At 38.7% G+C, this 25640-nt stretch overlaps 1 long non-coding RNA gene and 1 other non-coding gene across 4 annotated transcripts in view; both read left to right on the forward strand.

The window, feature by feature from the left end:
* The window catches only part of LOC129626874 (uncharacterized), a 394198-nt gene that overhangs the window by 6694 nt on the left and 361864 nt on the right, over positions 1 to 25640 (forward strand). For all 3 annotated transcript variants that reach the window (XR_008702275.1, XR_008702274.1, XR_008702273.1), the window contains exon 2: positions 2218 to 2391. This is a non-coding gene — a long non-coding RNA (uncharacterized LOC129626874). The remainder of the gene's footprint in view (positions 1 to 2217; positions 2392 to 25640) is intronic.
* TRNAW-CCA (transfer RNA tryptophan (anticodon CCA)) lies at positions 17227 to 17299 on the forward strand. Its single transcript has one exon. It is a non-coding gene; the product is annotated as a tRNA-Trp (tRNA).

Raw genomic sequence — 25640 nt, forward strand, 5'->3', positions numbered from 1 at the left:
AAGTTAATTTCATTTGCTACCTTAATTGCCCTTTGCCATATAACATAAGACCTTTACATGTTCCGGGGATTAGAACATGGGCATTTTGAAAGATACAGTATTCTGCCTACTGCAGATAGAAGCAAGAATATGGAGGTATTTTGTAACAGACTTTCATTAGGTTCCAATTCTAAATCACCTATGTGATCTTGGGCAAGTAACTCAAGTTGTATCAGTTGCTTGAGTAGCAAAACTGAATTAATAATTATTACTCCCCAGGCTTGTCATGAAGGTGTTATTAGCATCAAAGAATAAAGGAGTATTTAACCTGTGAAAAGAAAGTTCTCTTGTTTATTTTGTTATCCTATTTGATCTGGAACAAAAACTTCTCAAAAGCTATAGTTTATAGGATTTTTAGATAATCTTTTTTTCTTTTTGAGTGAAGGAAGTAAAACTCATTCATTTCATATCTTCTTTATAGCTCATTACGTAGTTCTGTCTAAAAGATGATCTTTAATTAAGAACTTACTTTTTATTTTTTTTTTAATTTAATTTTATTTTTAAACCTGAAACACTGTATTAGTTTTGCCAAACATCAAAATGAATCCGCCACAGGTATACATACGCTCCCCATCCTGAACCCCCCTCCCTCCTCCGTCCCCACACCATCCGTCTGGGTCGTCCCAGTGCACCAGCCCCAAGCATCCAGTATCGTGCATCGAACCTGGACTGGCAACTCGTTTCATACATGATATTACACATGTTTCAATGCTGTTCTCCCAAATCTTCCCTGAAACACTGTATTAGTTTTGCCAAACATCAAAACGAATCCGCCACAGGTATTTTTTTTTTTTTAACTCATTAGCTCACCATAAGGATGCCACACTATGGCACAGTTCTTGAGAGACAAGATTAATGAACTTTCAACAATTAGAGAAAATTGATGGATAAATTGTGCTGACCAGGAATACAATTAAAGTTCAAGAAAGAAATCGATCTGTATAGGATGTTCTAATTGCTGGGAAGCTTAATGCAAAACAGAGAGTATTGAAATAGACTTTCAAATAAAAGGATTAGAATAAGCAAAATGAAAATGAATGAAAGACAGAACATGGTATGTGAGGGAAGGCAGGCAGGGGAAAGAAAGAGAGTTATATGACAGAATAGAGGCCATGTCTGTTAAAGTCATAGTCCTATTGAATGTGGAATATGGAACTGTGTCATAAGGGGACTGAAAGCCTGTTATTTCTTTAGAGTAAAAAAGTCAGTGAAGGTTCTTGATTAGAAGGTGACAAAGATGAGTTAAGAAAGAGATGAGTTTGTAAAAATTGGTAGCAAGTATGAAGTTGAATCATAGTCCCCTTTCTTTCAAATATAAACAAAAATTGATATTGACCAATGCATGAACTGGTTTTCTCTGATGACTCAGACAGTAAAGAATCCTTCTGCAATGCTGGAGGCCTGGGTTCATGCTCATGCAGAGGGCATGGCAACCTACTCCAGTATTCTTGCCTGGAGAATGCCCATGGATAGAGGAGCCGGAAGGGCTACAGTCCATGGGGTTGCAAAGAGTTGGACACGACTGAGCAGCTAAGCACAGCACAACGCATGAATCATCAGAGCTAAATCTCTCCATCTTCGTCAAAGCATTTCTGCTTTTATTAGAACATTTAGGGAAGGGAAATGTGACCCACTGACAGACTAAGCGGTGTCCTGAGAGATATTAACCTTTTACAGAAGTCATTATGAGGAAGTGTTGGGAGGATAGAAGGGAGACATTTATTGAACAAACAAAGCAAAACTCTACACTTGAGGTGAATTTGTTCTTTGCAATTTTATGGGATCTATATTTGTGAGTTTTATTTCAATGATCGTTTGTAGAAAGAGAATGTATTTTCAGAATCCTGCTTTTGCTAACTGGTGACCTTTAGAATAGACTTTGAAGTACTCTGAATTTCTTTTTCTTTAGTATTGGATTGATACTTCTTACCTAGTAGAGGTTTTGTGAGGGTTAATATAGATAACCCATATCCATCAGTGAGCATAGTTTCTAAACAGTTTCTGAACAAAGAAGGGAGCTCATTGGAAGTATATGGGGCAACTCACAGGATTAAAAGGCGAGGGAATGAGGGTTAATCCAGAGATCTAAGGCGAAAGAACCAAAAGGTTGTGACTTTATTAGTGTAGTTAGGTTATCTCATTTCTACATGATGTGTACCCTTGTATTACTCTCTTCAGGATCCACATTCCCAGGTGAAACAGAGTGCCTGAAGATCCCCGTGTCACAGTGAAACTTTCACAGCACAAAACTAAGCCGACAACAGAGACTTTATTCACGGCTATTTCAAGAGGGGAGAGAGGAGAGAACTACGAACTCAACCCTGCTGAAACAAAGAGGAGCAGAGTTTAGAGGTGGGGTGAGGAGTAGGTTGTAGGCTATCCATGCTTACTAGTTGACTTAACACAAAAGGAAAGTAAACTTTCTCATATCGTCATGTGAGTGAGTGAAAGTTGCACAGTTGTGTCTCTTTGTGACCCCATGGATAATGGAGAATAATGCTACCCCCAGAATAATGGCATGAGTAACCTTTCCCTTCTCCAGGGGACCCTCACAACCCAGGGACCGAACCCAGGTTTCCCGCATTGCAGGTGGATTCTTTACCATCTGAGCCACAAGGGAAGCCCCATATCATCATGACAGGAGGTAATTTTACAACTTGACACAATGCTCCCACCAAAGTTAGGGTTCAATCCTCCCACAGATACTGCAAGATGAGGGGTCTATATGTCTTGATGGTTACATTTCAAAGGGATCTTTCCCAGGTCCTTGAGAAAAGATAGTTTGGGGTTATAAATTGGCAAGAGGCTTTATGAAAGATTTCCATCTCAAAGCTACACAAGCTTTATAAGGAAAATGCTCTAAGGAAAAGGAAACACTGAGCCCATCTTGGCCACCAGAGCAGTCATGAGCCTGCCTTGATTGTGATGATTGGAAGAAATAGATGTGGGAAGGCGTCTTGATTTATATTCCCACCAAGGCAACAATGAGTGGGGAGAAGAGGAATTCTCAAAAGAGAGATGAGATAGAGCCACTGGAAAAAAAAAAAATGAGGAAAGAATGGTGGGCAGGACAATATGGAAAACTAAAATGTGCCTGGCACTGTGTTAGTAGTTAGAAATATAACACTTGAGTGATTTAAATTTATTTAGAAGAAATAAACAAGTTTGTTCAAAATAATTAGCAAACAATTCACAGGCGATGTTGAAGCAAAGACAAATCCCATAAAATCGTGCCACCCCATGAACAATCCTCAGTACAGTGTTGCCATCAGAGGAAATACAATCCTACCATTGTAAACAATTAAAATTTTTACTGTGGCTCCTTAAACTTGCCAGATGGAAGACTATAATGGATGATACACTGCAACAAATCTTAAAAATTGCTTGTATTTTTTGATCTCCCTCAGGCTGCCATGCTCTCTCCCAAAGGGTCCCCAAACTTCTTTTCTTGATCGGTCAAATTGGTCAGCCCCCTGCCACCCCTACGCCAGTCTGTCCTCCTTTCCAGTCTATTTGTATCTCTTTAAAGTACTTTGTGTTGTTTCACCTGCAGGTATTAATGCAGGTATTTAAGGCCATCCTCCTTCCTCCAGTTCTGTTTTGCTGCCTTTTATTCAAATGAACTAGCAAGACTGCTTCTTCCTTATAAGTCGGAGCAGGGACAGCGAGGCTCTTTGAATCCCAGTGTAAATTTGTCATTAGAGTGCGAAGATTTAAGCCTTAGGTGCTGGGGTGAGAACACACACAAGCTTGTGACAGTTACCAGGAAAGTAAACTAGCATCTGCGCCCTCCCCACCCCCCCGGCCGGGTACCCGCTGTGGAGGGCGCTCCTTCCTCTTATACGCCCCCATGCGAATCTGCAAGTCCATCATACAGACAGTATATATGTTTGCTGAGGAACATCAAGATGAGGATTTGTATCTTGCTCCTCATAATTATTCAGTACCTACCTAACACGGGGTGTGGCTCTGAATTAGTATTCATTAGTTTTATTTTTGGAGAAGGCAATGGCAACCCACTCCAGTACTCTTACCTGGAAAATCTCATGGACGGAGGAGCCTGGTAGGCTGCAGTCCATGGGGTCGCTAAGAGTCAGGCACGACTAAGCGACTTCACTTTCACTTTTCACTTTCATGCATTGGAGAAGGAAATGGCAACCCACTCCAGTATTCTTGCCTGGAGAATCCCAGGGACAGAGGAGCCTAGTGGGCTGCCGTCTATGGGGTCATGACTGAAGTCATGACATGAAGTCGGACATGACTGAAGTAACTTAGCAACAGCAGCAGCAGTTTTATTTTTACTAGTTTGACTTTTGTTACCACGAGGCATATGGCATCTTAGTTCCTTGACCAGGGATCAAACCCACATCCCCTCCATTGAAAACATGGAGTCTTAAGTACAGAACTGCCAGGGAAGTCCCACTCGTTTGACTTTTTAAGTTGAATTCTTGAGAAGCAGAATTTCAATGCTTGACAGAATCAGTGATTCTTCAGCAAGTATGAACAGAAAACTGTTCTGTGAATGTGCTAGGAAGCCGAGAAGTAGGGCTAAGGCATTGCAGAAAGCTTCTCACACTAGCGATGGGGAGTGACAGCGATTACTTGAGTACCTATAGTAGTACTCACTCTGTCTAGTTTCCCAACCTGAATGGAATATTCTGGAATTTAGCAGGAGATGGGAAGAGAGAAGACTGAAAAGGGAGGGAAGGAGAATGAGGGGGGTTTGAACATAGCCACTACCGTTGCAAACTTAGCTTTTGTCTCAGACACCAGACTAGGTCACTGGGTAAAACCAGATGTACAGTAGCATGAGCTACTGTGGCCCCTTCACCTTTGTGTATGTATCCATAAAAGTACTATTATAGCAACAATATCATCTTGTTTCAGCAGAGTATGGAGTGGTTTAGCTAACGGAGTTTATATGGCAAATCTAATTACAGTGTTTCTTTTCAGTAAAACTCTATTAATGTGTTATAATAAGAGACCAGATACCAAAACCCTTTTAACGGTTTCAAAGAAAATTCCTATGATGGGAAACAGAAAATCACTTAATGTGAACATAAAATATAAAAGCTTTGTAAAAGAAAAATAATTTTTTTTTGTCTTAAACAACAAAAACTATTTTGTAGTTCTGGAATTAGAGAAATCCAATATCAAGGTGCTGACCAGTTGAGTTCCTAGTGAGCAAACTCTTTGTGGCTGACAGACAGCTGCTTTCTCGCTGGGTCCTCACACAGTAGTAGACAGAGAGACAGTCTTCTCATTTCTCTTCTTTTCTGTGTGTGATTTGATATTTTCACAAAATAATAACTTCATCTAAAGTTACTAAAGAAAAAATCCTGAGCAACTCTTTAAGATATGTGTGTTCTAAATAAATGTAGAAGCTGCTCCTCAGAGTACATGCATATGATATAAAATTCTGATAACTTAGAATCGGGGAGTAAGATGTTCTTTCTGGAACACTCCAAGTACCCCTCAGAGCATACGGACTGAGAGATGAATGTGGAACACATTAACGTGGCAGAGACGCAAGAGAACGATGGCTGGGAGCCACTGTTTCACTTTTCCAGTAGTTGTTAGAAGCTTTTGTGTGTTCTCGTCCGATCACCAAAAGCCTGAAATCTCTGAGCTCCAGTGATAGATTTACACTGGGATTCAAAGACAGGCAAAATGCAACCATGTTCTCATGTTGCTAATCACAGTTGCTCATTTAATGCAGTGAGAGCCAAGATCAAGATGATAAGTGTTTAAGGCCCTGAGCTAGAAGCCCATAGGACTAGTTAAAACAATTGCAATTTTGTTCGCATTCAGGCTCAGGAAATTATGTCTCATCCATTTGGAAACATACCTTGGAAACATTACATAAAGGGCAGGAAACCACTTACCAACTGAAGAAAAAAAGCAGTTCCTAGGCAAGGTCTATGTAAAGGTGACGTCTGATTCGGGTCTGCAAACTCACTCACCCAAGGAGGGGTTGGATAACTTGAAAACTAACATCAGAAACTCCAAAGACTTATTACAAAGAGACTCAGTTTCCAGCCTGGACTATGAGTTGGTATGATTCTACTTTTGCATAAATTAATCACAGAACTGTAATCATTTCCTACTAGGGTTCCAATTTTAGAACCCGGTTCCGCCTCCCAGTCTGCACTACAGATCTTTCTAACGTAAGTCAAGTATTTGAAGGAGCTGACAGCTCTAACCTCAACCCAACATGTTTGATCTGCTTCTTGTCTCTCATCTTAAAAGCATTGCTCTCTGATTTTTCTCTCTCTTGCCTGCTTAGTGGTAGATCTCCTAAAAGATGTATAGTTTGGGTGGCTTTGGCAAAATGCTTTTATGATTTCCCTCTTATAATAATAGCCTGAAATTGTTAGATCTGGATTTAGTTTAAAGGGCACAAACTACAAAAAAAAAAAAAAAAAAAAAGCCAGAAGGAATGATTTTGATTCTCTCAAACTTCATCATACATATCAACAGAAATCTAAGGAAGAAGAGTCTACTTTCTTGATCATTTTTCTAAATAAATGTTTTTAAATGCAAAAATCTGTCTTACACAAGAAACTTGCAAATTGCTAGCTATTTCTGAAGGCATCGAGCTGAAATTTTAAACAACAATTTTTTTTATAATGCTTCATATTTCTTTATGACAGGATCAGGGCCCATCAATTCAACCTCTCAAATATCTCTCAAGTTGTCCTCCACACCCTGCTGTTACAGTTCTAGCTCAGGGTTTTATTATTTCTTGCTGGGACTATGGCAATAGCTTCCTTATAAGTCATCTTACTTCTGGTTAGATTCTGATGGCAGCATCTTCCATACTACCTATAGAAGGCAATTTTTTTTTAATACAAGATTTTTTTTTAATTTACTTATTTTTACTTGAAAGATAATTGCTTTACAATATTGCATTGGTTTCTACCAAACATCAACATGAATCAGCCATAGGTTTACCCATGTCCTCTCCCACTTGAATGTCCCTCCCACTTCCCTCCCCATTCTACCCCTCTAGGCTGTTACTGAGCCCCAGTGTGAGTTCCCTGAGTCATACAGCAAATTTCCATTGGCGATCTATTTTACATATGGTAAGTATGTTTGCATGTTACTCTCTCCATACCTCCCACCCTCTCCTTCTTCCCATTCAGGCTGTGTCCATCAGTCTGTTCTCCATGTCTTTGTCTCCACTGGTACTCTGCATATAGGTTCATCAGTACCATCTTTCTAGATTTCATATATATGCCTTAGTATATGATAATTAAATGCAAGAATCTGATCATGTTGTACCCTGCTGGAAAGTAAAAGTGAAAGTGTTATTTGCCCAGTCGTGTGTCTGACTCTTTGCGATCCTATGGACTGTAGACCATCAGGCTTCTCTGTCCATGGAATTCTCCAGGTAAGAATACTGGAGTGGGTTGCCATTTCCTTCTCCAAGGGATCTTCCAGACCCAGGGCTCAAACCTGGGTCTCCTGCTTTTCAGGCAGATTCTTAACTGTCTGAGCCACCATGGAAGCCCTGCTGGAAACCTTACAGTAAATCCCCATCATCTGCAGGATGTATTCCAAATACTTGACATGGGGCAAATAGTTTTTTGTGTGCTTTCCTTGCCAGTTTTCCAGCCTCATCTCTACCACTGCCTACAAACACGGCTGCTATCATGTGGCTATGTTCTCTCACCAAACCATGTCCTCTTGTGCCTGAAACACCTCTGACTGAAGTGCATTTTGCCAACTTTCTGCTAACTCTTACATATCCTTCCAGATCCGCCTCAAATCTGTGTCACCTGTTCATAGTCAGTGAGAAAAGTATGGTGAAGATTCATGAGTAAATATTTAGATCAGTTAAAGTGAATATTAACATTAGCCTGTTTCCATATTGTACTTTAATTCTCCTTTTACACTAAGCTTCCTGTAAAAGCCTAATTTTTGTGTCAATCTGGACAGATAGATGGGGTGGTGTGTCACATGACCATGGCAGAAACTGCAACCACTAAAACAAAGCCCAAACCAGAGTTGGGAAAAAAACAGGAATAAATGAAAAGGAAAATTACAATTTCCTAAGAATTCTCAGAGAGATGATATAACCCTGGGAGTTTTTTTTTTTTTTTTTTTTTTTATGGTATATGTCACAGGAAAGGACATCTTGCTATTTGAAGAGTAAAAGAAAAGAATGACCCCGAAATGTAGAGGACTTGGGATACACAGTGGCAGACATTTGGCTGACAAACCAACCTGTCTATCAATCCGTCCATCCCCTCTCCTTTAGTTATCAGTGTCTTTGTTTAATATTTGATGAAAGGGGCACTGGTGGCAAATTTAGTTTTTCTCCTGTGAGTTAGGAGTAGTTGAAAAGAGGACTTATTCTCAGTGCTGACACCTTTGTCTCTGGTGACGTCTAGACTTTCCATGTTAACCCCATAGAGTCTTCCAACGTGTGCATGCCTGTGTGCTCAGTAGCTTCAGTCGTGTCCGACTCTTTGTGACCCCGTGGACTGTAACCCACCAGCCTCCTCTGTCCATGGGATTCTCCAGGCAAGAATACTGCAGTGGGTTGCCATGCCCTCCTCCAGGGGATCTTCCCAACCCAAGGATGGGACCCGTGTCTCCTACGGCTCCTGCATTGTAGGCAGATTCTTTACTGCTAAGTCACTGGGAAATCCCACAGTCTTCCAGTTTCAGCCCCAAAAGAGGCATGGATTCTCTCCTTGTCCTAGCCTTTACCCCATCATGTTCCCCATTCCCCTAGCTTGTGGGACTACCTGCTCCAAAATTTTTTTCTTAGTTAACCAGAAGCAGACCAACCTAAGAAGTTTCCCATATGATATTCTTCTAAGTGAAAGAACAGGCTTAAGATAATGTTTAGTTTTGTTGTTAAATTTTCAGTTAATCATTAACCAGTGTTGGAAAAGAAATAGGGAAACAGATACCCCTAGACTCCAGTGTTGGGAGGGTAAATTAGGAAAACTTTTTGTAAGAAAATTACAATATACCAAAGCTCTTTCATGCTCTAGAATTTATCTTCATCAGTCAAGAATGTCTACAACAATTATCTCATCAAGTTGTTCATTGCTTGTTAATTTTAATAGTGAATATTGCAAAACCCCTAAGTGTTAAAATAGGATATGAGTACAATAAATATTGACACTGCTATACTATGGAAAATTTGCACCTTTTTTAAAATGATGTTCAATGACAGAAAAAATTTGAGATGATACACATCATAAAAGAATATGAACCTATTTATTGCTTGATGAAGTGCTTATTCTCTTTACATACATGTATTTTTTGAATTTTTTAAAAAAGATGAACCAATATTAGTTATCTAAAAATATCCTTAAAATTTGCCTGAGGAGTCTAGGGAAAATAAAATTCATGGTGGTGCTGTGGAAAGTGGAGCCAGATAGAAGTAGACCTTGGAAGAGGAAGAAGGGCTGGGTTTGGTTTCCCTGTTAACTTTTCCAGCTACATTCATATTCACAAGACATGACACCATCAGGCCAGATTTATACATCACAATGTAAGTAAGCAAGTAACTAAAAAGCTATAGAACTATCTGTTCTATAAAGACGGAGAAGAGAGGAAGTGGTTTACTCCAAACCACTTAGGTGCTGATAACAGTATTCATGAGCAGAGTGCTAATCTATGATTCAGCCTTGGCTCAGTTTTATATTCCTTGTATACAAGAGTTTGTTTTTCATAGTCATCAAGCGGAGGATTTGCCATCGTCTGCCTATACATGGTTTGTGGAAATTTAATTCTGTCACAGTGTATTAAATACATATACCAAATATCTTGTCCAAATGTTGCATCCATGTGAGCAGACTAATAATACTGAAGATCTAGGGGTTTTATGAAGTTTTATTAAGGTTGAGTTTAAGCATTACACTATAACATGAAGATGATACATTGCAAGCATTTGACCATCCTTTGCAAAGTTGCTATCTGCCCTCCTGTAAAAATGCCTAAGAGACTATAGAAAAAATAATTCACTAAAACAGTAGACTATAAGCATCCCATTGGATGAACCTGAGAGATAATAGGGCTTCCCAGGTGGCACAGTGGTAAAGAACCTGCCTGCCAATGCAGGAGACAAAAGAGACACGATTTTGATCCCTGCATCAGGAAGATCCTCTGGTGAAGGGCATGGAAACCCACTCCACTATTCTTGCCTGGAGAATCCCATGGACAGAGGAGCCTGGCAGGCTACAGTTCATAGGGTTGCAAAGAGTTGGACATGACTGAAGTGATTTAGCATGCTCACACGAGAGATAATATGGAATAGATTTTAGTGACAAAAAGTATGAAGGAAACATAGCTGAAGCTACTATTGGAATTTCTTTTTTTTTTTTTTTTTTTGGCAACTATTAAAAGCTTTTGTGCCCTGGAAGTCACTTCATTAAAAAATCTTAAAGTTTTGAATCTTAATGATACCTTTTGTCAAAGAGATTTAAAATGTAAACATTTTCTTAAGGTGGCTAATCGCTGACAGTGGTTATGAGTGAATCATTGTTTTGAAATTTGGTATACTTAAGAGCCTCTTGAAAGTGAAAGAGGAGAGTGAAAAAGTTGGCTTAAAACTCAACATTCAAAAAACTAAGATCACGGCATCCAGTCCCATCACTTCATGGCAAATAGATGGGGAAACAATGGAAACGGTGAGAGACTATTTTCGGAGGCTCCAAAATCACTGCAGATGGTGACTGCAGCCGTGAAATTAAAAGATGCTTGCTCCTTGGAAGAAAAGCTATGACCAACTTAGATAGCATATTAAAAAGCAGAGACATTACTTTACCAACAATGGTCCTTCTAGTCAAAGCTATGGTTTTTCCAGTAGTCACGTATGGATGTGAGTGTTGGACTATAAAGAAAGCTGAGTGCCAAAGAATTGATGCTTTTGAACTGTGGTGTTGGAGAAGGCTCTTGAGAGTCTCTTGGACAGCAAGGAGATCCAACCAGTCAATCCTAAAGGAAATCAGTGCTGAATATTCATTGGAAGGACTGATGCTGAAGCTGAAACTCTAATACCTCAGCCACCTGATGCTAAGAACGGACTCATTGGAAAAGACCTTGATGCTAGGAAAGATTGAAGGTGGGAGGAGAAGGGGATGACAGAGGATGAGAAGATTGGATGGCATCACTGACTTGATGGACATGAGTTCGAGTAAGCTCTGGGAGTTGGTGATGGACAGGGAAGCCCAGCGTGCTGCAGTCCATGGGGTTGCAAAGAGTCAGACGTGACTGAGTGACTGAACTGAACTAAATATCAGATGAAATTCCCTGTATGAAGGCAAGTACCCATTCTACTTCAAGTTACATTAGCTTGATCTCAGAAAACTAGCAAATGAAACTATATATAGAAAAGAATACACACCCAGAGATAGGCTTCATGTGTGATATTTTGAAAGAGTACAATTATAACATGTTTCAGTGTCATGTCTGCACTTAACCTCAATTTCTTTATATAAACAAATATGATAAAAGATCCAAGCATATAATGTCTTGGCAAAACTTAGAAGGTAATATCTGGGTCAAAAACCTCATAACCATATTTCATCTGATTTCACACCCATGAAACACTGGTTCTAAAACCATGCACAATTACCAGAGATCTGCTATGCCTTCAAGATAAGTTTTCACATATGCTAATAAAGGAACCTGTGATCCCCCTGGCTTGCAGCATGTTTACTGGAAAAATTTTTAGGGCACAAAGAGAAAGACTGAAAATATTTTTTGTATTGTCTGCTCCTGTTTCTTTAGAGCCCTGGGAACATTTCACTGTCTTATTGTGTGCATTTGTGTGTATGTATCATGCTTGGAGATTTACAAAATAGTTTTCTTGCTGCTCAAGCCTTGTATTTATTACTTTGGGTGACGGGGGGGGGGGGGTGGGCAGAGGCAGAGACAGAGGGAAAAAGAGAGAAAAGAAAGAGAAAAAATAGAGAAAGGAAATGAAAGATAGGGATACCCATTTAGAAAAATAACTCTTTTGGGAGTGACTTGTTTGGAACTTTTACCATCAATTTAGGATCAGTGATAAAGTGGTCAAACAACTATAAAGTCAAAGATGCCTTGCTATTCAAGAAGGTTTTTTTCCCTTTACACTATTATATGATAGTGTATATTATATAATAGTGAAATGAGAACAAAGATCTGCAAAAAATAAAATAATAATTGTAATACTATATTTGGATAAGCACCCATGAGTCCTAAGGTCTCTTAGTAAATAATTATCCAAGAATCTTATGCTAAAAATAAAGCAAGGCCCATGAAAATGGTGCCATCGTAAACCTGATAAAAAGTCAAATATCCATTTAATACAAAATGTTTGTATATTTCTCAACATTCTAATGGTAGGCATAATCTTTCCCCTTAGCCTTACAAAATAATAGAAATGGACATATGCCAAAAGCTCTCCAAACGTTACTTTTTTCTTTCTCCTTCTCTGTTCAATGTTCTCAGTCTCTTCCTGTTCTGTCACCAACCAGGCAACCTTCCCTTTAGACCAGAGAAAGGACTACTCCTATTCTTTTCCCACACTTGGAAAACGGGGGGCATTTGTCATTTCTACCCACTCCTCATCCCTTCTTCCTCAGTTTTGCTATAAGTGTGTTTTTGGTGTTTTTTTTTTGGACCGGGTGAGGGTATGTGTGTGTTAAAGTAAGGGGCATCTGTTCAAAGTGAGGCATCTGGTTACTCGAAGATCAAAACCAAATCTTTTGGTCTCACGTGAAGAGCTATGCAGTTTGGGATGCACTGTCCTTAATTCAATTACAGTCCTCTTTTTATTTATTTATTTTTCTTAAATCGAAGGCAGAGTACAACACAAGACACACAGAGGAAAGAGAATAACAAAGGGAAGATCATACTTTGTAGGCTTTCAAGACTTTTTTTTCCCTGGGCTTCAAATCAAGACCCACTCTAGCTCTATGCAGACAGCTGAAGTCAATTTCACCCAGTTACTGGGAACCAGATTCTTTGTTACCAGGGGCGGCATCCCCAACTACTAAATCTGATGTTTACAGCCTTGCTCCACCCTCTTTAAATTTTCAAATACCTCTGCAGCTCCCCAAACAAATTGTTCCTAGGCATCAGACAGGCAGAATCTAAACCCTTATTTACTTCCATTGTTTAATTTTTTTTTTTCCCCTAAGTGGCTAATTCTTTATTGGCTCTCAACCACCTGACTCCATTTAGGTTGATAATAGATATCTCCCTTGGTAGCCTACCTTTGAAAACCTTTCTGACACCTTCCACAGAAAAACATGCTTAACTTGTTGAACAGTTTCACTTTATTTTCAAAGGCGAAGCTACAAAATCCTAATCACTCATGCTAAACTCTTGACATGTTCCCTGTACTTATTTTGGAGGCGGGGGTAGAACCCATTTGAAGGTATTTGAACACAGACACAGGGGATTTTATTCAAAAAGATTGATTAGATACAATTCTCGAGGTCTGCAAATGTTTTCAATTGTCTATTCCATAAGGAAAGACATTTTGGCATCCTATAATGTATATTCATTTCTTTTTATGTTATATACATGTACATCTATATAAAATATTATAAACCACTTACTGAAGTAGAAACTGATATTATACATATATAATGATATATGTATATATACATATATCATCAGCAGTGTTACAGACTCTGTCTGCAATGAAGGAGACATGGGTTTGATCCCTGGGTCATGAAGATCCCCTGGAGGAGGAAATGGCAACACACTCCAGTATTCTTGCCTGGAAAATTCCATGGACGGAGGAGCCTGGCAGGTTACATTCAGTCCATAGGGTCTGAAGAGTTGGACAGGAGTGAATGACTGAACATGCACACATGTATCCACGTGTGAGTATTAGTCATGTCTGACTCTTTGAGACCCCTTGGACTGTAGCATGCCAGGCTCCTCCATCCATGGGATTTTCCAGGCAAGAATACTGGAGTGGGTTGCCATTTCCTTCTCCAGGGGATCTTCCAGACCCAGTCATCGAATCCGGATCTCCCTCGTTGCAGGCACACTCTTCACTCTTTACCTTCTGAGCTATCAGGGAAGCCCATGAATATAAGAATATGTGTGTGTGTGTGTGTGTGTGTGTGTGTGTGTGTGTGTGTGTGTATCTTTGCATGTGTGTGTGTCTGTATGTATTTTTTTAAGACAAATTCTAGTCAATTTGTGTTGTATGTAGATGTCCCTCAGATAAGAATATGCCACTTTGGAAGCCAATGCTTTAGTCCAGCAGTTTTTCAACTCAGCTTCTATAAGATTGTTTAGACATAGATTCCTAAGCCTATCACAGAGCTTCTGAGTCAGGATATCTGAAGTCATACCCCTAAGTTTCTACAAACTTCCCATTGCTGGCCATACACTGGACAATACGGTTCTGATGTATAGAACAATTTCATGATTGGACAAGTCCAGGTCCAGGTTCATTTTTTAATGTAATCCTTTATAGAAACTCAAAATGTAGGGCTTCAATCCATTTGACTCAGATTGTATTTATCAACTCACAGTGATTTTCCTCTTCCCTGCTGCTTGTCTCACATACCTAAATAAATATGTATTAGAACTTCCCTTCAGTTCAGTTCAGTTCAGTCGCTCAGTCGTGTCCGACTCTTTGCGACCGCATGAATCACAGCACGCCAGGCCTCCCTGTCCATCACCAACTCCCGGAGTTCACTCAAACTCATGTCCATCGAGTCGGTGATGCCATCCAGCCATCTCATCCTCTGTCGTCCCCTTCTCTGCCTGCCCCCAATCCCTCCCAGCATCAGAGTCTTTTCCAATGAGTCAACTCTTCGCATGAGGTGACCAAAGTACTGGACTTTCAGCTTCAGCCTCAGTCCTTCCAAGGAATACCCAGGGCTGATCTCCTTTAGAATGGACTGGTTGGATCTCCTTGCAGTCCAAGGGACTCTCAAGAGTCTTCTCCAACACCACAGTTCAAAGGCATCAATTCTTCAGTGCTCAGCTTTCTTCACAGTCCAACTCTCACATCCATACATGACCACTGGAAAAACCATAGCCTTGACTAGACAGACCTTTGTTGGCAAAGTAATGTCTCTGCTTTTGAATATGCTATCTAGGTTGGTCATAACTTTCCTTCCAAGGAGTAAGCATCTTTTAATTTCATGGCTGCAGTCACCATCTGCAGTGATTTTGGAGCCCCCCAAAATAAAGTCTGACACTGTGTCCACTGTTTCCCCATCTATTTCCCAGGAAGTGATGGGACCAGATGCCATGATCTTAGTTTTCTGAATGTTGAGCTTTAAGCCAACTTTTTCACTCTCCACTTTCACTTTCATCAAGAGGCTTTTGAGTTCCTCTTCACTTTCTGCCATAAGGGTGGTGTCATCTGCATATCTGAGGTTATTGATATTTCTCCTGGCAATCTTGATTCCAGCTTGTGTTTCTTCCAGCCCAGCATTTCTCATGATGTATTCTTCATATAAGTTAAATAAGCAGGGTGACAATATACAGCCTTGACGTACTCCTTTTCCTATTTGGAACCAGTCTGTTGTTCCATGTCCAGTACTAACTGTTACCTAACTCAGACCAACTGAAGGAAAGACCATCTGAATTCAGTGAAAGGTGCTTCTTTAAATGCAACTTTACTGCTCATGACCCCATCGAATGACTAGAGGCAATGGTCATGGAAGGGTTATCTGGAAATACCCTGTAGATATATGAATTAGATTAATGTTATGAATAGCATAATATTTAAATTCAATTTGATGCCTTCCAAGTACATTGACAAGATTTTGACCTTAGTAAGTTGAACATTCTCTGAAATACTGTTTACATTTCCTGGAAACTTGCTCACACAATCAGTTTACTTGGTAAACTTTTAGGTCAAGGACAAGGAAAATGAAAACCTCATAGATATGGCTGAGATTCTACATATGTCCCGGGGTAGTGAAACTTCCCTGGTGGCTCAGATGGTAAAGAAACTCTCTGCAATGTGGGAGACCTGGTTTCGATCCCTGGGTTGGGAAGTTCCTCTAGAGAAGGAAATGGCAACCCACTACAGTATTCTTGCCTCGAGAATCCCTTGAACATAGGAGCCCAGTGGCCTACAGGCTATGGGGTTACAAAGAGTCAGACACGACTATGCGACCAACACACTAGTGAAACTTCAGGCTACTTTTGATAAAGTGAACATGTGTAAATTTTGTATGTCTTACAGTTTTGTAGAAGAGCATTTCTGTGCTAAAAATAATCTACTTGTTGATCCATACATTCATTTATTGAACAAAGTGTTGTAATAGCTACAAAGTGCCAGATACTATGCTGTGCAATTATGATGGAGCCATAACTGACTTTAAAAATACATGTAAATTTTAACTATTAAATGAGCTGAAAGATGAAATACATGATCCTCGGTCAGTGCCACAGGGGAAAATCATTGTCTCAGGGGAAAATGTACAGTTTCTTTCTAACCTAGTGGTTTACTTTTCAATATTTGCTTTATGGATATTTCAGAGGTTATTAATATAGGACCAAATAACAAATCATCAGACCATCAGGTCTTTCGGTGGTTACCCAAAGACCCCTGGAGGTTGGTTCCTAAATGTGGAAGTTGGCAGGAATTAATAATATTGCAATGGGGTAGGCTAGGAAGCCTATCTATGAGATAGGCTGGAAATTTGGGGCCAACAATTGACTGTATTTACTTATGGAATAAAAACTTTCAAGAATGGCATTGAGTAACTTCCTTGCCAGGCAGATCTTGAGTTTCATAGCTTTTATTACCAGATCTGCCAAACTTTTTTTCTGAGTGACTGTGCCTTGCCAATTTCTCAATTAAGTAAACTGTTCTTACCATTTTGAACGGTCTGCTGTTCTTAGCATCCCTTTCCTAGTCCTCATGCCAATAAAGTCATCATCCTACATGTAAAAAACCTCTTAAGGATTCTTCAGGTTTTAGCCTATTACTTGCACAGAAGGCATTATTAACTACTCTTAATAACAGAGTAACATTTTCATACTAATCAGAGACGTGCTGGCTTTAATTACTACGTACTATTCTGTGGAAAAGAAGCAAAAACACTCAAACAAATTTTACAATAAGATGTTAGCAGGAGTGCACTAAGTGTTTCATTCTTACCTGTTGGTCTACTAGTAAAATAGGTTTATTCTGGGTATCTTGACAATATTTTAATTTGTATTTTAAATCAGAACTCTGTGTGGGGGAGTTCCCTGGTGGTCCAGTGGCAAAGACTCTGAGCTCCAAATGCAGGGGACCCAGGTTCGATTCCTGGTTGGGGAACTAGATCCCAACTAAGACCTGGTGCAGCCCAATAAATAAGTAAATATATTAAAAAAGAACTCAGTGCAGGACTTTTCCTGCTGAAATAGATTCTCTTTTTCCACTGTCTTGCAAGAAGAAACACATACTAATGTTGCTTTTTTAAGGGAAACTGCATTTAAAAAATTATTTGGAGAGTATGGTTTATGCTTTAAACCCTGTCTCTTTCTGATTCCTAAGTCAAGGTCATGTTGTTATGATGACTCCCCGGGTTAAGTAATATCCATCATGATAGAGATTAGCAAGTCTACTCAAAACAAAGGAAATATAATAAAGCCTGATAAATAATGAAGCAGACTTTAGTTTCTCTTGCTCTTTCGCCTTCCCTCCAGTCTAGTTGGGGAAAGTGAAAGGTGACATCTTTCTGGAAGCCTTACTAGAAAGACTGTCTTAATTCTGAGGTGTAACTTCTAGATGGTTCCAGACAAATACTGTTCAGATACCACATCATTTAGCAATTTTTTTCTAACTTAATTCATTCTAAAAAGAAATTTTCTAGTTGTTTGTGTTTTTTCCCTAACTGATAATAGATTCTTAAGTTATTGTAATGTATTAAAATTTTTGGTAGACATCTAAGTTCCTATCGATTTTCATCAATGGAGCTATTCTTTGCTCCCCAAACCATACAGCAACTAGTGTTGTGGCTCAGGAATTCAAAACTGTGTTCATACGGGTGATGCCACTCTACTGAACTTAAAAACAAGGCACATGTGCTAATTATCACAGCAAGGTTGTAAAGAAAAAAGAAAAAGTGACAGTGTTTTGTGTTTACTAGTCTCTTACCTTTGGACAATGAGACACCATAACTGATGACTGACCACTTCAAATATTAATGCTATCACTTCATCACTATTTACTTCACTTTCTTTAAAATTTGGAGATTCAACTTAAGAAAAAACAGCTAATAAGGACTTACTGTTTTCTTAGAGCTATGCTAAAGTATAGAAAAGAAAAGAAAAACAAAAAAAGTGTCATTGATGAAGCAAATCATGAACTCACCCAAAAAAAGAGTGCTAAAAAACATCAGCAATTTGAGGAGCAAATATCAAGTGATCCAAGAATATGAACAATAACCATGATTAAAATTCACCTAATGCTTGAGTAACTGCAAAAAATAGGTCATTGGCCTGGCTTTGCAGGTTTGTAGGGCCTCCGTTAGATTTCACATTTACTTTGGGCTTCCCTGGTGTCTCAGATGGTAAAGAATCTGCCTGCAATGCAGGAGACCTGGGTTCACTCCCTGAGTTGGGAAGATCCCCTGGAGAAGGGAATGGCTACCCACTCCAGTATTCTTGCCTGGAGAATCCCATGGACAGAGGAGCCTGGTAGGCTACAGTCCATGGGGTCTCAAGAGATGGACACAACTTAGCGACTAACACTTTAACTTCACTTGGAGGTGAGGATGATCTTGAAAGGGGTCTCTCAAGCTTTGGATTGCCAGGATCAACACGGCTGATCAGAACGACTGGCAGATGCCCACTCACTCTCTTACTGTTCTTGCTTGGCTTGTTCCTTCTGAGACTGATTCTGTAGCCATCTTATCTGAGGAAAGGAAATTATTGTTCAGTTAAGGGAAGAAGCAAATATGTGTACTCTCCTAATTGGACATAGATTCTAAACTTTTTCTTTTTTTTTTTTGAGATATGCTCCTGAAAAGATTTAAATTTAAAATTGAGATAGGCTCCTTTTTTCTTGATTTCTGGATTTAATACGTGGAAAATAAGGCCAGAGCTGAGGCCAAATGAAATAGTGATTTCAGATGCATTATCCCTCCAGTAATAGGAGCTTTTTCCTCCCCTTGTTACTATTTCAAAACTTACAATTGGGCCAAACCCAGTCATTGTACATTAGCTCAGTATACAATGATGCAAACTTTTCCTTCTGTGTGTTGACTGCAGGGATCAAGACCCCAATTATAGGATGCACGATGGCATGAAGACTCCTAATGTAGTGTAACTGACAGGAAAGGGAGTGGGGAGACAGGCAGACAAACTGGGAGCTGCATTAGGGGGACCATCGTAATCTAAGTATGTTTAGGAAAATATACATCCTTCAACAATAAATAATAACTACATGGCTGTTTACTCTTATGCTAGTTTGGACTTTGATTTCTTACCAAATTTGGCCTCAGTTTATGTCTCTGTGACAGTAACACTAACCATCCAGATGATTGACTTGATTGTTTTAGTTTTCATCCAGTTTTGGCATCTCCAAGATATAAATTATGTTAACATATGCTACAGAAGAGCAATTATAGAACCATGTAGTGAAAGATAATTTCTGGTCAGCCCTTTTCTACAAATACTGATGATAGCCCCATGACGAAGAAGTGCTAGTTTCTGTCTGTTAAGGAAACAAATTTTTTTGGCAGTTGGCTCACCTGGAAGATTTTTTGAATATGATTTCATAAGCACATTTTGCTAAACATATAGAAACACACATGATGTAGGTCTTCTGATTTTATCCATGTATATAGAACAGAGGCTCATCTGCTAATTTACAGCTATTGATCATTTCACACTTGACCGTGAGCTTGGGCAATTCAACTTTTTTTTTTTTTTAATTTTATTTTATTTTTAAACTTGACATAATTGTACTAGTTTTGCCAAACATCAAATTATTCTCGATTTAGAAATCCACTTAGGCATCTCTCTCAGTGTCTGGTCAATCTTGCTTTCTGAAGTCTGTCCATAACACTTAAGATTCAAGTTGCAAGTCCAGGTTCAATGCACGATACTGGATGCTTGGGGCTGGTGCACTGGGACGACCCAGAGGGATGGTATGGGGAGGGAGGAGGGAGGAGGGTTCAGGATGGGGAACACATGTATACCTGTGGCGGATTCATTTTGATATATGGCAAAACCAATAAAATGTTGTCAAGTTAAAAAATAAAATAAAATAAAAAAAAGATTTGGGAACTATGTTAAGTTTAGATTTAATTGTAAAATTTATTTTATCATAGATGAAATATTTTAATTTTCCCTTTGATTATGATTTTCTACATAAACAATAAACTTATATGTTGAAATGCAAAGGAGAATTCAACTGTTCAAGAACTGTAACAGGATTGCTATTTACATTTGTGGCCTCAAAAATCAATCTCAATATTCATGATGAGTTTGATTGATTTTAGTTTAAATAAAAGATTCCATTTGAAAATGATCAAAGAAGCCAACTTTCATGGAACTAAATTATTCCTTATGGAGAGTTCAAGTATAATTATTACAAATGAATATCTTTTAAAAATTACTTTCATTGAATTTTACTTCAGAGATTCACGTAGGAAAGAAGTCACCATCTCTAAAATTTCCAGCTAACTCCTAGAATCTGCTATGTGAAAAATATCTTACCAGAAAAATAGTTATTTGTATAACTCGCTGCTAGCCCAATGATGGTTTGAGGAGACTCCCATTAAATATATAACAAAAGAGTTTGAGCTATAGATCTTAACTCCTAATTTAAATAATATCAAATTTAGTTTATTATAATTTAATTTTAAGGTCCACATATACTTTACTACAAAATGACAGTGAAGTGGATGACATTTATGGAGGCATCTACTCATTGGACTGCAAAATATGAAATGGTTTTGTTTCTCTCCCTCTGGATAGTGAGCACCAAGGAAAGGTTGGCCCAACTTAAACTTGTCTCAGCCATTTTGGTTACAGGACCATTACATCTGAAATTTCATACTAAGTTATCTATATTTAAAAACATTTTTTAATTCATTTTTTATTGAAGGATAATTGCTTTACAGATTTTTACTGGTTTCTGTCAAACCTCAACATGAATCAGCCCGAGGTATACATAAATCCCCTCCCTTTTGTCATTTTTCTAAAAAAACCCTCAAGCTCCCCTCCGTGTTCCTCTCCTTAGATTGGGTACTTCCTTCTTAGAGCAGATGCTCGCTTTTGCAGTACTGGTGGTAGGAAGAAAGAAGGCAAAGGTCCTTGCATGGGAGTGTCTTCATATGGGTGGTGGGAAAATGTCCTTTCTTCTGTCACTACTGGCCTCTGATGCTGAGGTTGTTTGTATAGAGTCTGCCCGTGGGTACTATTTCTTGTTTCATGCAAGCCAGCCCCCTTCAACTTCTCCATCAGGGGGAAGTCATGTGTGCCCTTCATTGTTCCCGAGTTACAAGTCAATGTTTTCTTCATGTTGGGCATCAGAATTAGCACTGCACCTGATCCTTCTCTTTCAAGTATCTTTTCAAGTAGTTCCACTGGAAGCAATATAGCACTTTCTTGTTCCCCTGAGGGCTACAGAGTGCTGAGATGGTGAACAGTTTGCCTAGTTTTTGTCTTAGGGAACACTAGAGTCCTTTCAAACTTAACTGGAAGAGGCTAATCAATAGGCCCAGGCAAGAAGTAGGTAGGAGTTTTTTCAAGTTTCCTCCTGACTTCAGGGGACACAGGAGGTATCCCCCTATTTTCCACTGTGGGGTGGAAGTTCTGAGAACAACGGTGTGCTGTACTCCTGATTAATCTTCCAAAAACTGAGCTCCACAGACCAACCTGTGCTCTTCAGCCGGGGAATAGCACGCTGGCCCCGCTTTGCAGGAACTTCCCCCCTTTCTGAGGGACTCTTTCAGAGCCTTTGTCACTTGGCTTCCACAGAGCCCACCCTCTCCAGTTCTTCAAGTATTTATGTTGTATTGAGTTGGGTAAAATAGAAAGGGTATGTTCTCAGAAGTCAGTGGTCCTAACTAGTGATCTGATCTTAAAATGTGGAGCCTTTTTCTGATCTTTGGTATTTAATTTAAATGGCTGCACAGTACAAAGAGTCCCAGTCCAACATTCAGTTATATAAGTTTCTTTAAATCATACATTAAAAGAAACACTGATCACTTATCTTCCAAAAATAACAACTTTAGTGTACTTTAGCACTGTTGTTCAGTAGCTAAGTTGTGTCTGACTCTTGCGACCCCAGCACACCAGATTTCCCTGTCCTTCACTATCTCCTGGAGTTTTCTCAAACTCATGTCCATTTAGTCACTGATGCTATCCAACCGTATCATTCTCTGTCACCCCCTTCTCCTCCTGCCCTCAGTCTTTCCCAGCATCAGGGTCTTTTCCAATTAGTCAACTCTTCACATCAGATGGCCAAAGTATTGGAGCTTCAGCTTCAGCATCAGCATCATTCCTTCCAATGAATATTCAGGATTGATTTCCTTTAGGATTGACTGGTTTGATCTCCTTGCTGTCCAAGGGACTCTCAAGAGTCTTCTCCAACACCACAGTTCAAAAGCATCAATTCTTCGGTGCTCAGCTTTCTTTATAATCCAACTCTCACATCCATAATGACTACTGGAAAACCATAGCTTTGACTATATGGACCTTTGTTAGCAAAGTGATGTGTCTGCTTTTTAATATGCTGTCTTGGTTTGTCATAGCTTTTCTTCCAAAGAGCAAGCATCTTTTAATTTCATGGCTGCAGTCACCATCCACAATGATTTTGAAGCCCAAGAAAATTGTATGTCACTGCTTCCATTGTTTCCCCATCTATTTGCCATGAAGTGATGGAACTTCAGCATACACAGACTTAAGCTCATCAATTCTTAAAATTTTAGGTTGTTTTTTTTTGTGCTATTTTATTATTTTGTCCTCTGAAAGGAATTTTTTTTCTACCTCCACTTTCCTATGTTTTTTAGCTTTTATATTTGTTTTGTTCACTCACCTCAAATTAAAGTTGTTTTTCCGTAGTTATGAAGTTGTTCCAACACCAGTGCCATTTGTTGAAAACGTTGCTCTTTCTCCACTGAATTACCTTAGTGCCTTTGTCAAATATCAATTAATTGTGTAAGTATGGATCTATTTCTAAATTTTATGTTGTTTCATTAATGTATTTGTCTCTCCTTATGCCACTGTCTTGGTTACTGTAGTTTTATGGTAAATCTTAAAATCAGACTTTGGTCTACAAATTTGCTAGATATTTTATTAGTTCTGCTGATTCCATAGGATTTTCTATATGAAAAATCATATTCTCTACAAATTAAGGAAATACTTCTCTCTCTTAAATCTGCATGCCTCTTTGTTTTGTTTGCCCCATAGCAATGATTAGAGCTTCCTAAACAATGCCAAATATAAGTGCAGTGAGCAAATATCTTTGCCTTGTTCACAGTCTTAGGAAGAACATGTTCAGTTTTTCACCAGTAATATAATGTTAGCTCTAGCTTCTTAAAAATGCTAAAAATTAAATACATTCCCTTCTACTCCTAATTGTGGCTTAGCTGGTAAAGAATCCTCCTGCAATGTGGGAGACCTGGGTTTTATCCCTGGATTGGGAAGATCCCCTGGAAAAGGGAAGCTCTACTCACTCTAGTATTCTGGCCTGGAGAATTCCATGGATTGTATAGTCCATGAGGTAGCAAAGAGTCGGACATGACTGAGTGACTTTCACTTTCACTCCTAATTATTGAGTTTTTGTCATGAATGGTTGGTGAATTTTGTCCTTCTATGGATTCAGTTCAGTTCAGTCGCTCAGTCGTATCTGACTCTTTGCGACCCCATGAATCGCAGCACGCCAGGCCTCCCTGTCCATCACCAACTCCCGGAGTTCACCCAAACTCACGTCCATCGAGTCGGTGATGCCATCCAGCCATCTCATCCTCTGTCGTCCCCTTCTCCTCCTGCCCCCAATCCCTCCCAGCATCAGAGTCTTTTCCAATAAGTCAACTCTTCACATGAGGTGGCCAAAGTACTGGAGTTTCAGCTTTAGCATCATTCCTTTCAAAGAAATCTCAGGGCTGATCTCCTTTAGAATGGACTGGTTGGATTTCTATGGATTACTTAGCTTAATTTCATGAATGTTCATATGTTTCCATTGTTATTTGGCTAAAAAATTTTTTTGAGACTTCTTTGAGTGAGGGTCAACTAGTTGTATGTTGCTTATTAAAAATGTGTGAATTTTCTTGATATTTTATTATTATTACCTTTTAATTTTTTTCTATCTTTATCAAATACTGTACTCTATAATATCCCAATCCTTTAAACTTTTTTAAGACCTGTTTTGTTACCTATGATATATTTTCCTTGGTAACTAAACTGTGTATACATGTATATTCTGCTAGTTATCAATTAGATCAAATGGATTGATAAGTCATTCAAATCTTCTGCATCTTTACTGATTTTTGTCTACTTCTATCGTTTACTGAAAAGAGGGCATCAAGGTCTTCTGTTCTGATTGTGGATTTGCATAGCTTTCTATTTTGTTATGTCAGTTTGGGCTTCATGTATTTGAAAGCTTGGCTAGCAGATGTATATATACATAGGACTGTTCTATCTTTTTGATAAATTGATCCTTTATTGTTATGAAATCACCTTTTTAAAAATCTCTGTTAATTTTTGCTTCAGGTTACTCCTTTGGTGACATTAATATAGCCACACAAGTTTTTATACTCACTATTTACATACTATTTTCCATCTCTCCTGCCAACCTATTTGTGTCTTTATATTTAAAGTATACCTTCCCTGAACTTCATACAGATGGTTCTGGTGTGTGTGAACTGATGTGACAATTTTTGCTTTTTAATTGAAACAATTACCCAGTTGACATAGATATTGATGTAATTGTCTGTCATCTTGAATTTTTTTGTAACAAGTTCTTTTTTGATTGTTACTCATTTCCTTCTCATTTTGGATTGTGTGTGTGTTTAACTTGCCATATTTTAGTATTTTATTATATATCTTCTATTGAATTTTACCTATATTTTTACATTATGCTTTAGTAGTGCTTTTGTGAGTAATTTATGCATATCTTGCTTATCACAATCTACCTTGTAAATATACTATATTCAGTTCAGTTCAGTCGTTCAGTCATGTCCAACCCTTTATGACCCCATGAATTGCAGCACACCAGGCTTCCCTGTCCATCACCAACTCCCAGAGTTTACCCAAACTCATGTCCATTGAGTCGGTGATGCCATCTAACCATCTCATCCTCTGTCATCCCCTTCTCCTCCTGCCTTCAATCTTTTGCAGCATCAGGGTCTTTTCAAATGAATCAGGTTTTCACATCAGGTGGCCAAAATATTGAAGTTATTATTATATATATATATATAAAATATAGTAATATACTATATATATATAAAATACAGTATGTATAATATACTCTATTACTTTACTGTAATATAAGAAATTGCAACAATATAATTTTATTCACACCCCTACCACACTTTGAGCTATTGTTTTTATATATTTTACTTCTAAATGTTATAATCTCTCAAATACATTAAAATGTTCACTTTAAATAGTAAGTTGACATTAAAATAATTTAAGAAAGAAAGGAAAAATTATGTTACGTT

The sequence above is a fragment of the Bubalus kerabau genome, chromosome 14 (assembly GCF_029407905.1).
Source record: "Bubalus kerabau isolate K-KA32 ecotype Philippines breed swamp buffalo chromosome 14, PCC_UOA_SB_1v2, whole genome shotgun sequence".
Lineage (NCBI taxonomy): Eukaryota > Metazoa > Chordata > Mammalia > Artiodactyla > Bovidae > Bubalus > Bubalus kerabau.